General features: G+C 35.5%; 1 protein-coding gene across 2 annotated transcripts in view; it reads left to right on the top strand.

The window, feature by feature from the left end:
• Positions 1-12,356, top strand: part of INPP4B (inositol polyphosphate-4-phosphatase type II B) — a 349,938-nt gene that overhangs the window by 5,888 nt on the left and 331,694 nt on the right. The gene's annotated exons all lie outside the window — the stretch shown is intronic.

Genomic DNA, 12,356 nt, shown 5'->3' with positions numbered 1-12,356 from the left:
TTCATTTACATACATATTAATATTAGCTGTTTTTAAGCAAAATGATGACCTTTTCACTGTGCCCTTGATGCAGCTATTATTACCTCACTAATTGTTGTTCTTGCACTGTAAACAACCAGACCTAAGATTGATTATCTTAGGAACTTCAGCAGAAATGCAATTGACCATCACAACAAATAACAAGAGTCTAACTGTTGATTCAGAATGACTGTTGTTTCCTCCTGCTACAACCTCCATCCTTCCCATTCGTGGCCTCTGTGGCAGGTGGGTAGATCCTGCTCGGCAGGAAGGGGATTGAGTGGGATTTAAGGGGTGATGGTGTCTTTATCAGGATCAGAGTGACCTTTTGATTATTTTCCTCACTATGAGGAAATTGTTTTCTCAGAATGGGCCACCCTAACCTCCAGTTTGGTGGGGACATTAAAGCCTGAAATTGAAGCCCGTGGCTAGGATATGAAAGCCCAAATTCTAACAGTGAAGTTGTCTTCTGGATGTCTTCTGGTTGTATGCCTTATTTTAAAACTCCTGAAAGCCGAAACATAGACAAAAGTGTTTTCAGAACATTATTTACAGTGTTCAGATCTAGGGATTCAAGCTGGAAATCTGGGTTTTTCATATGTCTCAGCGGAAACTTCAGAGCATTGAGAAATTTAGGAAGGCAAAAAACATCACCATTAAACTTTTCTCTTTCCCTTTGCTCACATGCAACTTCTGCTTAGGAAGAGACTACACAGGCCCTTTCAACACTTCTCTGAAGACAACCATCAAATTTGCATACATATGATTAGGTCATAAAATTGTTTTTGCCCATGGCAGAAATTTGAATTTCTACTCTGTTTTGTAGAAGTGCACATTGATCCCATTTTTTTTCACTCGGGGTAGATAAATGTTTGCTGTATCCTCAACTTCTTGAGTGTTCAGTTTATAAGACAGAATTTGGTGTCTGGTAGACACTGAACATTTCTCAAGTGAGGATATGCATCCTCAGACATTTTTTCCTGTCAGTTACTAATAATCCCCCATTTGAACCTTTCGGAAAAAGTGACCTTATCAAGACTAAATGTAAATTTGTTGCATCATGTGTGTGTTATGTATGCAAGGCAGTCGAGTTCTAGTACAATTTCCTAGGCCAAAGTGTTCAGTTTGCTTTTTATGTTTGTTTCATGGAAAATAAAAGTATTCTGCCCTTAGTTTACTTGATTTCACTTGATTTTCTAAATTGCCTTCTTAAAGAAGTTTAAGTCTAACTATACCCATGAAGATACAAATGCGATTAGCTGGCCTTCCGCTATCTGGAAGATATGGTATAGCGTGTAAGCGAAAAGAAATTGAGATTATTGATAACGAAGTCAATGCCAAGCACTATGTTTAATATGTTGTGTATGATTTCTTCTTTAATCTCCGTGAAACTTCCTCCTTTGAGGGAGGTATTATTATGTCCATTTTTAAGATGTAGAAATTGGTATCCTGAGTACTTAAGTGGCGAAGTCAGGCTTTATTTTTTCCAAACTATGCTATGGTCTATACATTGTCAACAGGATTTCCCTCACTTTCACTTCCCACAGTACAATATTTTTATTTCAACTGATAGTTTAAAAATATTCTTCATTTGAAGCTTAAAAACTGAGAAAAAAAAGTTGGTATTCAAATATAGGGAAAAAATCCATAACCAAATTTATCAGCACTTAAATTAAGCATGTGTAACTAATTGTAGATGTCACACACACACACACACACACACACACACACACACACACACACACACACACACACACACACCTGTTATTACCTGTTGTGAAATGGCTAAGTTTATGTTTTAAACTTTTGCTTTTGTCCCATCAGCCTTGTTTTTTCCTTTTCTTTTATGTGTACTACCAGATCCTCTCTTTCATTCACTTGGCCTTTGCCTTTTGGAATGTTCCTGTCTACATTGTGACATAGTTTGCAAGGGGAGTTACAGATTCCATTTAGGGAGAGTGGACAGTTCTAAAATGTTGCTACCCTTCATTTCTACCTATTAGGTGGTATATATATATTTACAAAGAGTGTATTTATTTTTTAATTGAGGCATAATTTGCATACAACATAATGGACAAACGTTAAGTGTGTTCAGTTTGATAAGTTTGACAATTGCATATGTCCATGTAATCTCCATCCAAGGTAAGATGTAGACCATTTTCACTATTCCATAAAGTTTCCTTGTGCTTTATACCAGTCAATTGTCTGTCTCACACAACTTGAGGTAACGACTTTCCCATAGACTTGTTTTTCTTGTGGTTGAAATTTATGTGAAAGAAATCATAGGTGCAGTGTGTGCTCTCTTGGATCTAGTGTGTTTTGCTTAACATATTTCTGAGATTCATTCATGTTGCTATGTGAATTGATAGCCCATTCCTCTTTATTGTTGAATTGTGTTTTGTTGTAATGATAGACCACAATTTGTTTGTTTTCTTACTGATGAACAACTAGGTTACTTCCAATAATGAATGAAGCATCTATGAATATGTACAAATATTTGTGTGTATATATGCTTTTTTCTTTTGGGTAAATATTGAAAAGTATAATTGTTAGGTCATAGGGCAGATTCATGTTTAACCTTCCTAGAAACTGGAAAACTGTTCTCCAAAGTTATGATATGACTTTATACTCCTCCTCCTAGTAATGTATGAGAGTTCCAGCTACTCCACCGACACAAGGTATTGTCAATCTTGTTCATTTAGCTATTCTAGTGGGTATGAAGTAGTATCTCATTGTGGTTTTAATTTGTATTTTCCTGGTAAGTAATTATGTTGAGCACCTTTCTCTGTGCTTATTGGGCATTCATCTATTTTATTTTATTTTATTTTATTTTATGTACTTAATTAACTAATTCATTCATGTTTTTGGTGGCTGGCTGGTGCAGGGATCTGAACTCTTGAACTTGGTGTTATAATACTGTGCTCTAACCAACTGAGCTAACGGGCTAGCCCCATCTATTTTATTTTTATGAGATGTCCAAGTCTTTTGCCTATTTAAGAAAATGGTTTTCTTTTTATTGTTGATTTCTAAGAGTTCTACATATATTGTGGAAAGAAGTGCTTTTGGTAAATATATAGGTTACAAATTTTTTTCAGTCTTCAGCTTGCCTAAATAATTTTCTTAATGATATCTTTTGTTGATCAGAAATTTTTAATTCTGATTAAGTCCAGTTAATCAATTTTTTCATCCTTGATTAGTGCTATTTTTTCTTTCTTTGTGGTTAGAACACTTAACATAAGATCTACCCTATTAACGTAATCTTCAGTCCATAATATAGCATTTCTAACTATAGGGACAGTGTTCTACAGCACATCTGTAGAACTTATTTATCTTATATTTGAGACTTTATGCTCGTTAATTAGCAACTCCTCATATTGACCTCCCCCCAACCTCTGGTAACCACAATTTTACTCTCTGATTCTACGAGTTTTATAATTTTAAACACTCCATATAAATGGAATTATGCAGTATTTGTTCTTCTGTGACTGGCTTATTTTACTTAGCGTAATGTCTTTCAGATTCATCCATGTTGTTGCATGTTGTAGGATTTCCTTCTTTTTTTAAGGCTAAATAATATTCCATTATATGTATGTAACATGTTTTCTTTATTCATTTATCGCTGGACATTTAGGTTGTTTACATATCATGGCTATTGTGAATAGTGCTGCAATGAACATTGGAGTGCTAATATCTCTTTGAGATACTGATTTCAGTTATTTTGGATAAGTACTCAGAAGTGGGATTGCTGGATCGATCATACAGTAGTTATATTTTTAATTTTTTGAGGAAACGCCATACTATTTTTCATAGCAGCTGCACCATTTTGCATTCCCATCAACAGTGTGTAGGATTTCAGTTTCTCCATATTCTTGCCAGTACTTATTATCTTGTTTTTTGATGATAGCCATTCTAACAGGTGTGAGCTGATATCTCATTGGTTTTTATTTGGATTTCCCTGATGATTAGTGATGTTGAATATCTTTACATATACGTGGCGGCCATTTATATGTCTTTTTTGGAGAAATATCTATTCAAGTCTTTAGCCTATTTTTTAATCAGGTTTTCAAAAAATAGATTTTTGCTTTTGAATTGTAGGAGATGGTTAGTGTTTTTTGTGCCCTAAGAAATCTTCCTGCCTCGGGCCATGAGGATATTCTCCAATATTTTCCTTTGAAATGTTTTATAGTTCTAGCCTTTATATTTAGATCTAGGATCCATATCAAGTTAATTTTTGTGATAGGAATGAGATAGGGATCAAAGTTTATTTTCTCCTATGTAAGGTATCTAGTTATTCCAGCACCATTAGTTAAAAATGCTTTTCCCCCCACTGAGTTTAGTTAATACCTTTACTGGAAAATCAAATGTCTACTGATACATCTTGGTCTATTTCTGGATGCTCTGTTCTTTTCCATTGATTGGTCTGTCTAGCCTCATGACAATAAAATGATTACTGTAGCTATGTAGGAAGTCCTTAAATAGGTTAAAGTTCTCTCTCTCTTTTTTTTTTCAATTGAGGTTTTTTTTTGGTTTGTTTTTCGCAGTGGTTGTGGTGTGGGGTGCTATACTAGAGCCTCGGTCTTTCCACATAAATTTTAGAACAGCTTGTCAATTTCTCCCAAAAGTCCCTTGGGATTTTAATTGAGATTGTGTTGAATGTATGTATTAATATGGAAAGTGAATGTCTTAACAATATTGAGTCTATTGATCTGTAAAAGTGGTAGATATATCATTCCGTTTATTTAAGTCTTTAAATTTTATCAGCAACGTATTATTTTAACATTCAGCATACAGGTTTATTAAAAAAATTTATTCTTAGGTACTTGATTCTTTTTTTTGATGCTAACACGAATAAATATATTTTTAATATAGAGTGTTTTATTGTTGTTGGCTAATAAGTAGAAATACAATTAAATTTATATATTGGTTTGTATTCTGAAGCCTTGTTAAATTCACATATTAGTTCTTAAGGATTTTTTTGGTAGATTCCTTAAGTTTTTGTAAATATGTAATCATGTCATCTGTGAACAGTGAAAGATTTATGTCCTTTCCAGTCCTTATGAATTTTCTTTCTTTCCTTATTTCACTGGCTAGGAAGGATTTTTTGAATTAAATGTTGACAGAAGTGATGATGGTGGAAATCCTGGGAAGGGTCCATCAACTCTCTGGATTTCATTTCATTTTGTTTTATTTATATCCTCAGTTTTCTGACGGGTGTAACAAAAGATGTGATTTTGTAGTATGTCTTGACTTACTTAGTGTTACATGGGGGTGACAGTCTCTTGCAAAGCTTTTCATCTTAATCAGAAGTACTGCATGTTTATATTCTTTCCTTTGAGCATTTATGGTACTTTCTATACATCTGCATCTTTATCTGTCTCTTTTATTTTCCTTTCTCTGCAATTTCCGTATCAAATGCATTGCACTCTATGCTAACTCTACGTAGTTTCTCATTTTCCCTACTGTCTCATTCTCTTTCTCTGCTACTGTCATCTGAACTCACTCAGTACTTGTTATATATCATCTTTTCAGGGATTTTGTTTGTTTTGGACTCCAACAATAGAGGAAAGGGCATTACCTCTTCACTTTCCACAAGAAACGATGCATACATGGAGAAAGTTCTCTTGTTTTTTGACAGTGGAATTTAAAAAACAAAAAGTAAATTTAAGTATGGATTTCTTAAAAAATCGTTTGGCCTTAAGACTGTAAAACTACTGGAAGAAAAAATAGGGGAAAAGCTCCATAACATTGGTCTGGTCAAACATTTTTTGGATGTAACTGCAAAAACACAGGCAGCAGAAGAAAAAATAAACAAATGAGATTGTATCAAACTATGGAACTTCTGCACAGCAAAGGAAACAATAGAGTGAAGAGACTACCCACAGACTGGGAGAAAATATTTGCACACCATGCATCGAATAAGGGGCTAATACCCAAAGTTATAAGGAAATCAAACAACTCTATAACAGGAAAACAAATAAACTAATTTAAAAAATGGGCCAAGGACTTGAATAGACATTTCTTAAAAACGAATATAGAAATGGTCAATAAGTATATGAAAAAATGGTCATCATCACTAATCATCAGAGAAATGCAAATTTAAACCAAAATGAGATGTTATTTCACACCTTTTTGAATGGCTATTGTCAAAAAGACAAGAGATAAGTGTTGAGGAGAATGTGGAGAAATTGGAACCCTTGCATTCTGTTGGTGTGAATGTAAATTACTACAGTCATATGGTAAACAGTATGGAGATTCCTGAAAAAATTAAAACGGAACTACCATATGATCCAGCAATCTCACTTCTGGGTATATATTCAAAAGAATTAAAATGAGTATGTCATTGACTCATCTGAAAAATAAATAAATAAATAAAATCAGGATGTAGAAGAGGTATCTGCACACATACGTTTTATAGCAGCATTGTTCACAACACCTAAGATATGGAAGCAACCTAAGCATCCATAAGTGGATGAATGGATAAAGAAAATGTGGCATATATACATAATAGAATACTATTCAGCCTTTAGAAAAGAAGAAAATTCTGTCATTTGCAGCAACATGGATGAACCTGGAGGACATCGTGCTAAGTGAAATATGCCAGGCACAGAAAGACAAATACTGCATGATCTCACTTATATGTGGAATCTAAAAAATTGAACTCATAGGAGTAGAAGGTAGAATGGTGTTTTCCAGAAGCTGGGGGAGAAAGGATGGATGGAGAAAGGGGAGATACTCACCAATGCACTGTATATTTCAAAACTGTTAGAAGAGTAGATTTTCAATATTCTCACCACAAAAAAATGATCAGTAGGTGAGGTGATGTATTTTTTAATTCACTTGATTTAATCATTCTACAGTGTAAACATACATCAAAATATTACACGGTACTCCATAAATATATGTTATTATTATTTGTCAACTGAAATTAAAATTTAAGAATATTTGACAATAATTAAATAATGTCTTTTTAAAAGATCAATCAATCAATCAAACAATCTGCTGGCTTTAGCAGAACGTCCACTTGACTGTGAGGTAGCCAGATCCTTCTTTCATGGAGACCAGAAGAACTGTAGTTTCAGTATTTTCACCCTTGACTGTCTACATATGTGTAAGTTACAGAAAAATTGTTTACCCTAGCTTAAAATTACAACCTGGAGTTAATTTGCCCTTTTTCAACTAAATAGAAATGGTTAGGTAAGGCCATTTCCTGTTCCATTTCAACTTCATTATTACGAATCCTGGAAGGACAGACCTCAGAACAGGTGGCAGCCTGGAGGAATGCCTAGGGAGATGCGAGGAACCTACAGTCAGTGATCATCTGCGGGGAATGAAGGCAGCAGCTGAAAATATCACTGAGGTGGGTCAGAGCAGAAGAGGAAGAAAGTGACAATAATTTGCAATACTTGAGAAAGACCCTGGGAACTCCCTGAAATAACCAAGGGGAACTTTATAGGGGACTGTAGGATCTGCAATAGCAAATGGAGCAATATCTTGTGCTCCGTTTAATTTATAGTCAGTAAACTGGATAATTGATTCATACCTCCAAGTAGATCTAGGAGAATTATTCTTTTCACCTGCTAATGACAGTCAAATGACCTGATAACTCACCACTGAGATTTGTGAGTCAGACTGGAGCCCTGAACAGAGAGCATTTATTTCTGCTTCAAGTTATTTCCCTCAATTCTGGGATATTTACCATATTCTTAAAAGTTTTCAAGTACACTGCAGTTGTTACCATTTGACTAGTGGCTTAGGCCTTTACCGCCTGGCTGGCCAGCTCTACCTCTGTCTTGTGTACGCAGCAGCGTTCTTGGCACAGCTGTAAGTGTAGGTGGATGCTTAGTGAATACTATCTGATGGTGGTGATCCCTTAAACAGACTGGCGTGGGCACTGAGGACACATGTCTTGTGTTTGCTTCCCATTACTGCTTGGTTCTGCGGAGCTGAAATGTGATATGTTGCCAAAATATTTCTTCTGATTCGAAAGGAGCCGAAACTAGTTATTTAAAAGGTTAGTCTGCTTCAGCTAGGAATAGCTTTTAATTACCATAGGTTTATATACGCTGCACAGCAGGAACAAAAAGAAATTCTAAAAAAACATAGGCTTTCCTTGGAGTCATTTAAATGGAATGATAATTACAGCTAGGTTGGGGCTGGTATTTAAATTCACGTGGAAATTATTTTTAAACTTGCCGAGAAAAGTCATGTGTACCACAGCAGAAGGTGATGTCACATGCTGAAAAATGTTAAGGGACATCTGTTTCCATATCCCAAAGATCTTCTTTTTATATTGCCATGAGCCAGGTTACTTAGATTTCACAGCATTAAGTCAAGCTGCCTTTTAGAATGTGCTCATTGAAGATGGAGCTAAATTTTGAGGTGGCAGCTGCTTCTTAAACATGTCCTGAGGAATCCAGTGTGTGAATTCACAAAGATTACAGACTTGGGTAATGGTTTTTAACCATGATAGAGCAGCTTTTGGAAGGCACTATATAGATTTATTTAATCAGATATAGGGCCTATGGTGGTATTTAAAGCTGTATATAGTATACCGATATTTTTTAAATTGTCCTTTGTCTTTTTTTTGAAAAGGGCACTGATTGGCACATTAGCCTTTTGGAATGTGTGAAAGCAGTTTTCCAGGAAAATATTAATTGGATAGGACTTAAGTGTAAACAAGAGCTCATCCTCCACAATCCCCAACCCCACGTCCACTCAGGGAATTTGAAGCGTATGTTGTAGTTACCACATTTACTTTTCATTCTTAAGCTTAAGTTGAGGCCTAGCAAAATGTGCATAGCAGCTTGCTATGGCTTCAGAGCAACAAAGTAACCGGGGCCTCATGTTAGAAACTGTAGACATGTGGTCGTATATTCACACATACACACAATTTTAAATATGAGCATGTATATTGAGTAATATTCACAAAGTTGTATATATATATGTATTAGGTAAGGCTTTAAAGTTTAAAATGTAGGCTCAAGTTCATTTACAGCTGAAAAAAGCCAAACGAATCCTTAGGGCAATGTTAATATTCAGAGAAATTTTCTCCAGTCTATAAAGAGAACCTTTTCAGTTAGTGTAGGCTTAAAGGCAGAAGCGTGTCTTTCAGAGTCTGTTATTACCGTCTCATTTTACTTTCCCCAGCATACATGTGGAATTTCCCATGCATAGTTTCTTTGACTTTGAACTTACAGCTTAAACACAATACCAAACTGCAAATGAACTACTATATAATAAACTGCAAGTGGCATTTGCAAACGCCACCAATGGATGCAAAGAACAAGGTTTCTAAACACCATTATGGGGAATTCAGGTACTCATAGTGTTGGAAACAACTGTACTAGGACATTTTCAAACTTGGGATCGAGGATACAACCCAGTCCCATCACAGATTCCTTCTCAATCATGATGCCACATTGAGAGCAGAGAACATAAGGTTTATAGCCAGAAGCTCTACTCTCAGATTTGCCACTTACTGTGTGACTTTGGACAAGTTATCTTTTTTGGGTTTGTTTCCCTAGTGCTAAAACGGAGAGTTTAATACATGATGTGTACTCTACTGAAAGGAAAATAAGAAACACATGTAAAAGTGCTTTGGAAACTGAAAATGCAGTGGAAATGCAGGTATCCATATCATTTACTGCAGATATTATTCTTGCACTCAGTGGTTCTTTCCTGAGTGACGCTGTGTATTTTTAAGAGCAGGATTCATGGTTTGATAGGATCAGATTCCAAGAGGTAGACAATGTTCCTGGTGTATCAACCAGTCTGGATGTCTCGTCTTATGTTCTTCAGGTGACTTGTGGCTGGGTACAGAGCCTGTGTGGGCACACCAGAGCTGTTTCAGTTTGTAACATATGAAGAGCAATGAATACAAACCAATTTTTTCTGGTTTTATTTTAATATTTTATTTCTCTGATAGTCTGCATTCTGATACTTCAACATTCATTTTCTGAGTATTTTTTTCCAAAAGTAGATAAAACTGCAAAACATGATTATTGCATAGGCTCGCCCACACTTTCCATTGTAATAAAGTCATTCTGATACCTGGTTCTCATTTCTGTCATAGGATACATGTGGCAGTGTGTCTGTGGGTCTGTCTCAGAAACCACACATGAAAAAGAATAAGAGAGGAAGAAAACCCTCTTCTTTCAGATGCACTTTTCCAATCACGCTTCTACCTGGTGGGCTAACCAGCACATCACCTTGTCCCTCTTCTGCACTCTTGACTCTGAGTCATCATCCAGATTGATATTTGAGACTCACTCAGAAAGTGTTTTGTAGGATTCTTTGACATTGAACATGGCGGAAAGAAAAATCAGCAAATAAAGACTTCTTTTTTACCTTCCTCACAATTTTGCTTTCTTTAAAGACACTTGTCAGAAAAAAGATTAGCAGACTATACCTGACCTCACAAAACTCATGAATGTTTAACTATGTTAGATTGTTTGAAGGAACTTCTGAGGCCATAGCCACCTAAAAAGTGTGAAAAAACGTTTTTGTTTTTATTTTCCTATGGGGAAAACGGTTTAACCAGTCAGACTCAGAAACATTAAAGATAAAATAGAAGTAAGACGTGACATTGCTTAATTAAACATCAGACCAGAGTTTAAGTGGTGTTAACGGATGGCGGATTAAAGGAGAGGATAATCTTACCTTTTAGGTATATGTATCACTCACCCTTTACAGCAGTGTTAATTCTATTTAGGACATTACAGAAAATAAAGAACAAATAAATGACATAAAACTTCATCGATTACAAAGAATTTGTACATACAGCATCACATTTGATCCTTATAGGGACATTGTGTCACTGTGTAGATCAGGTAGCTGGAAACTGAATTTAAATAATTTGCTTAAGTTAATATTGAAATATGGATCAGAATTTCAGTTTTCTGACAGAGAATCCATTGACCATAGGAAGGTTCTCAGGAACAGTGTTGAGGTACCTAACTCTATCAATAATTTGAGTTTGATAATGACTTTCAACCAATTCACTGCTGAAGATAACCACACATGTAAATGTGGTTAAGAGCTTCCTCTCATTGAACTTTTTAAAGAGAGGAAAGGCATTCTCTGTTTGAAGGCTCTGTGGATGTCTAGGATAACAGCCTTTGATGAAAAGTCGTGTGCAGGGAGTCAGTGGATATGACTACACATGCTCAGATGCCCTGCTGGCCTTTCAATTGTTCATTTCAATTTTGATAACCCTACCTTTAGTTGCTGTGTAATAGCTATGATGATGATGATAAGTCAGTATTATTTGGTGCCTGTCTTAGGTTAGCTGAGGTACAGGTGTGAGATTTGGTACAGATTAACTGACATCTGTGAGGGGCTAAGCCTTGTTGTCAAGTCTCATGCCATGAGATCTCATTCCAGGATGCTGATAATGTCAAGACAGCAATAGTCATGTGGGGAAAAGAACTATATATCTTAATGCAGTTTCCTCTAATTGGAAGTTCCTAGAGATTATATCTGCTACACCATGGTTTAGTTGTGTCACAATTTATCAATTCATTTAAATAATTTTGTACTTGTTCTTTGTAAAATGCTGCTGCTGCTATGTATTTAGAGAGTATAAAGAAATGACATATACGCAGGCTTCTTTATATCAATTTTATTTTCATTATAATACATTTGAAATGGAGATGGGATGTCCAAGTAGAAATATTTAAGCAATCATTTGGAAGTAGGTGCATGGAATTAAGGGATAGTAATATTTACCTGAGAGTGGCTTAAATAATTAGGCCTTATTTTTTTTTTCGTAAGGCAAAAACTTAAGATGTGGACAGTTGCTAATATTGGTTCAAATGCCTAATGATGTTATCAAAGGCCAGGATTTTTGTTTTCCACTCTATTACCCTAATCACCTTGACCTTTAGTCTACATGCTTGTCTCTCGCTGCATGGTTGCAAGAAAAATGCAGAAGTTCCAAAGCCTTATATTTGCTTTATAAACCAGGAACCAAAGAGGAAGGGAGTAGTACCTCTGATTTTATCCCTTTTATTTAGGAAAGTAAACCTGTTCCGAACTCTTTCTCGAATCTCATTGGCCAGAATTGTGAACCATGCCCACCAAGGGAAGCTGGTAAAGCAAATATCTGCTCTTCCAAATTCTTTGAATTAGGATGTGCAAAACAAAAGGAAGTTGGAAATGACTTTTGGATTAGGCAAGTAACCAAAGGGTTTAGGAATAAAGATTTGGAAGGCAGCCTTACAGAAGTGGTCTTTGAAAATGACAGAATCAAGAAAGAAAAATAGGAGAAAATAATAAAAGTTAGGACCTTGGGAAATACTGACATGTGGAGACTAAGAGATGATCAGGTTTCAGCAAAA

The sequence above is a fragment of the Cynocephalus volans genome, chromosome 9, assembly GCF_027409185.1.
Source record: "Cynocephalus volans isolate mCynVol1 chromosome 9, mCynVol1.pri, whole genome shotgun sequence".
Lineage (NCBI taxonomy): Eukaryota > Metazoa > Chordata > Mammalia > Dermoptera > Cynocephalidae > Cynocephalus > Cynocephalus volans.
This window is presented reverse-complemented; position numbering and strand designations above follow the sequence as displayed.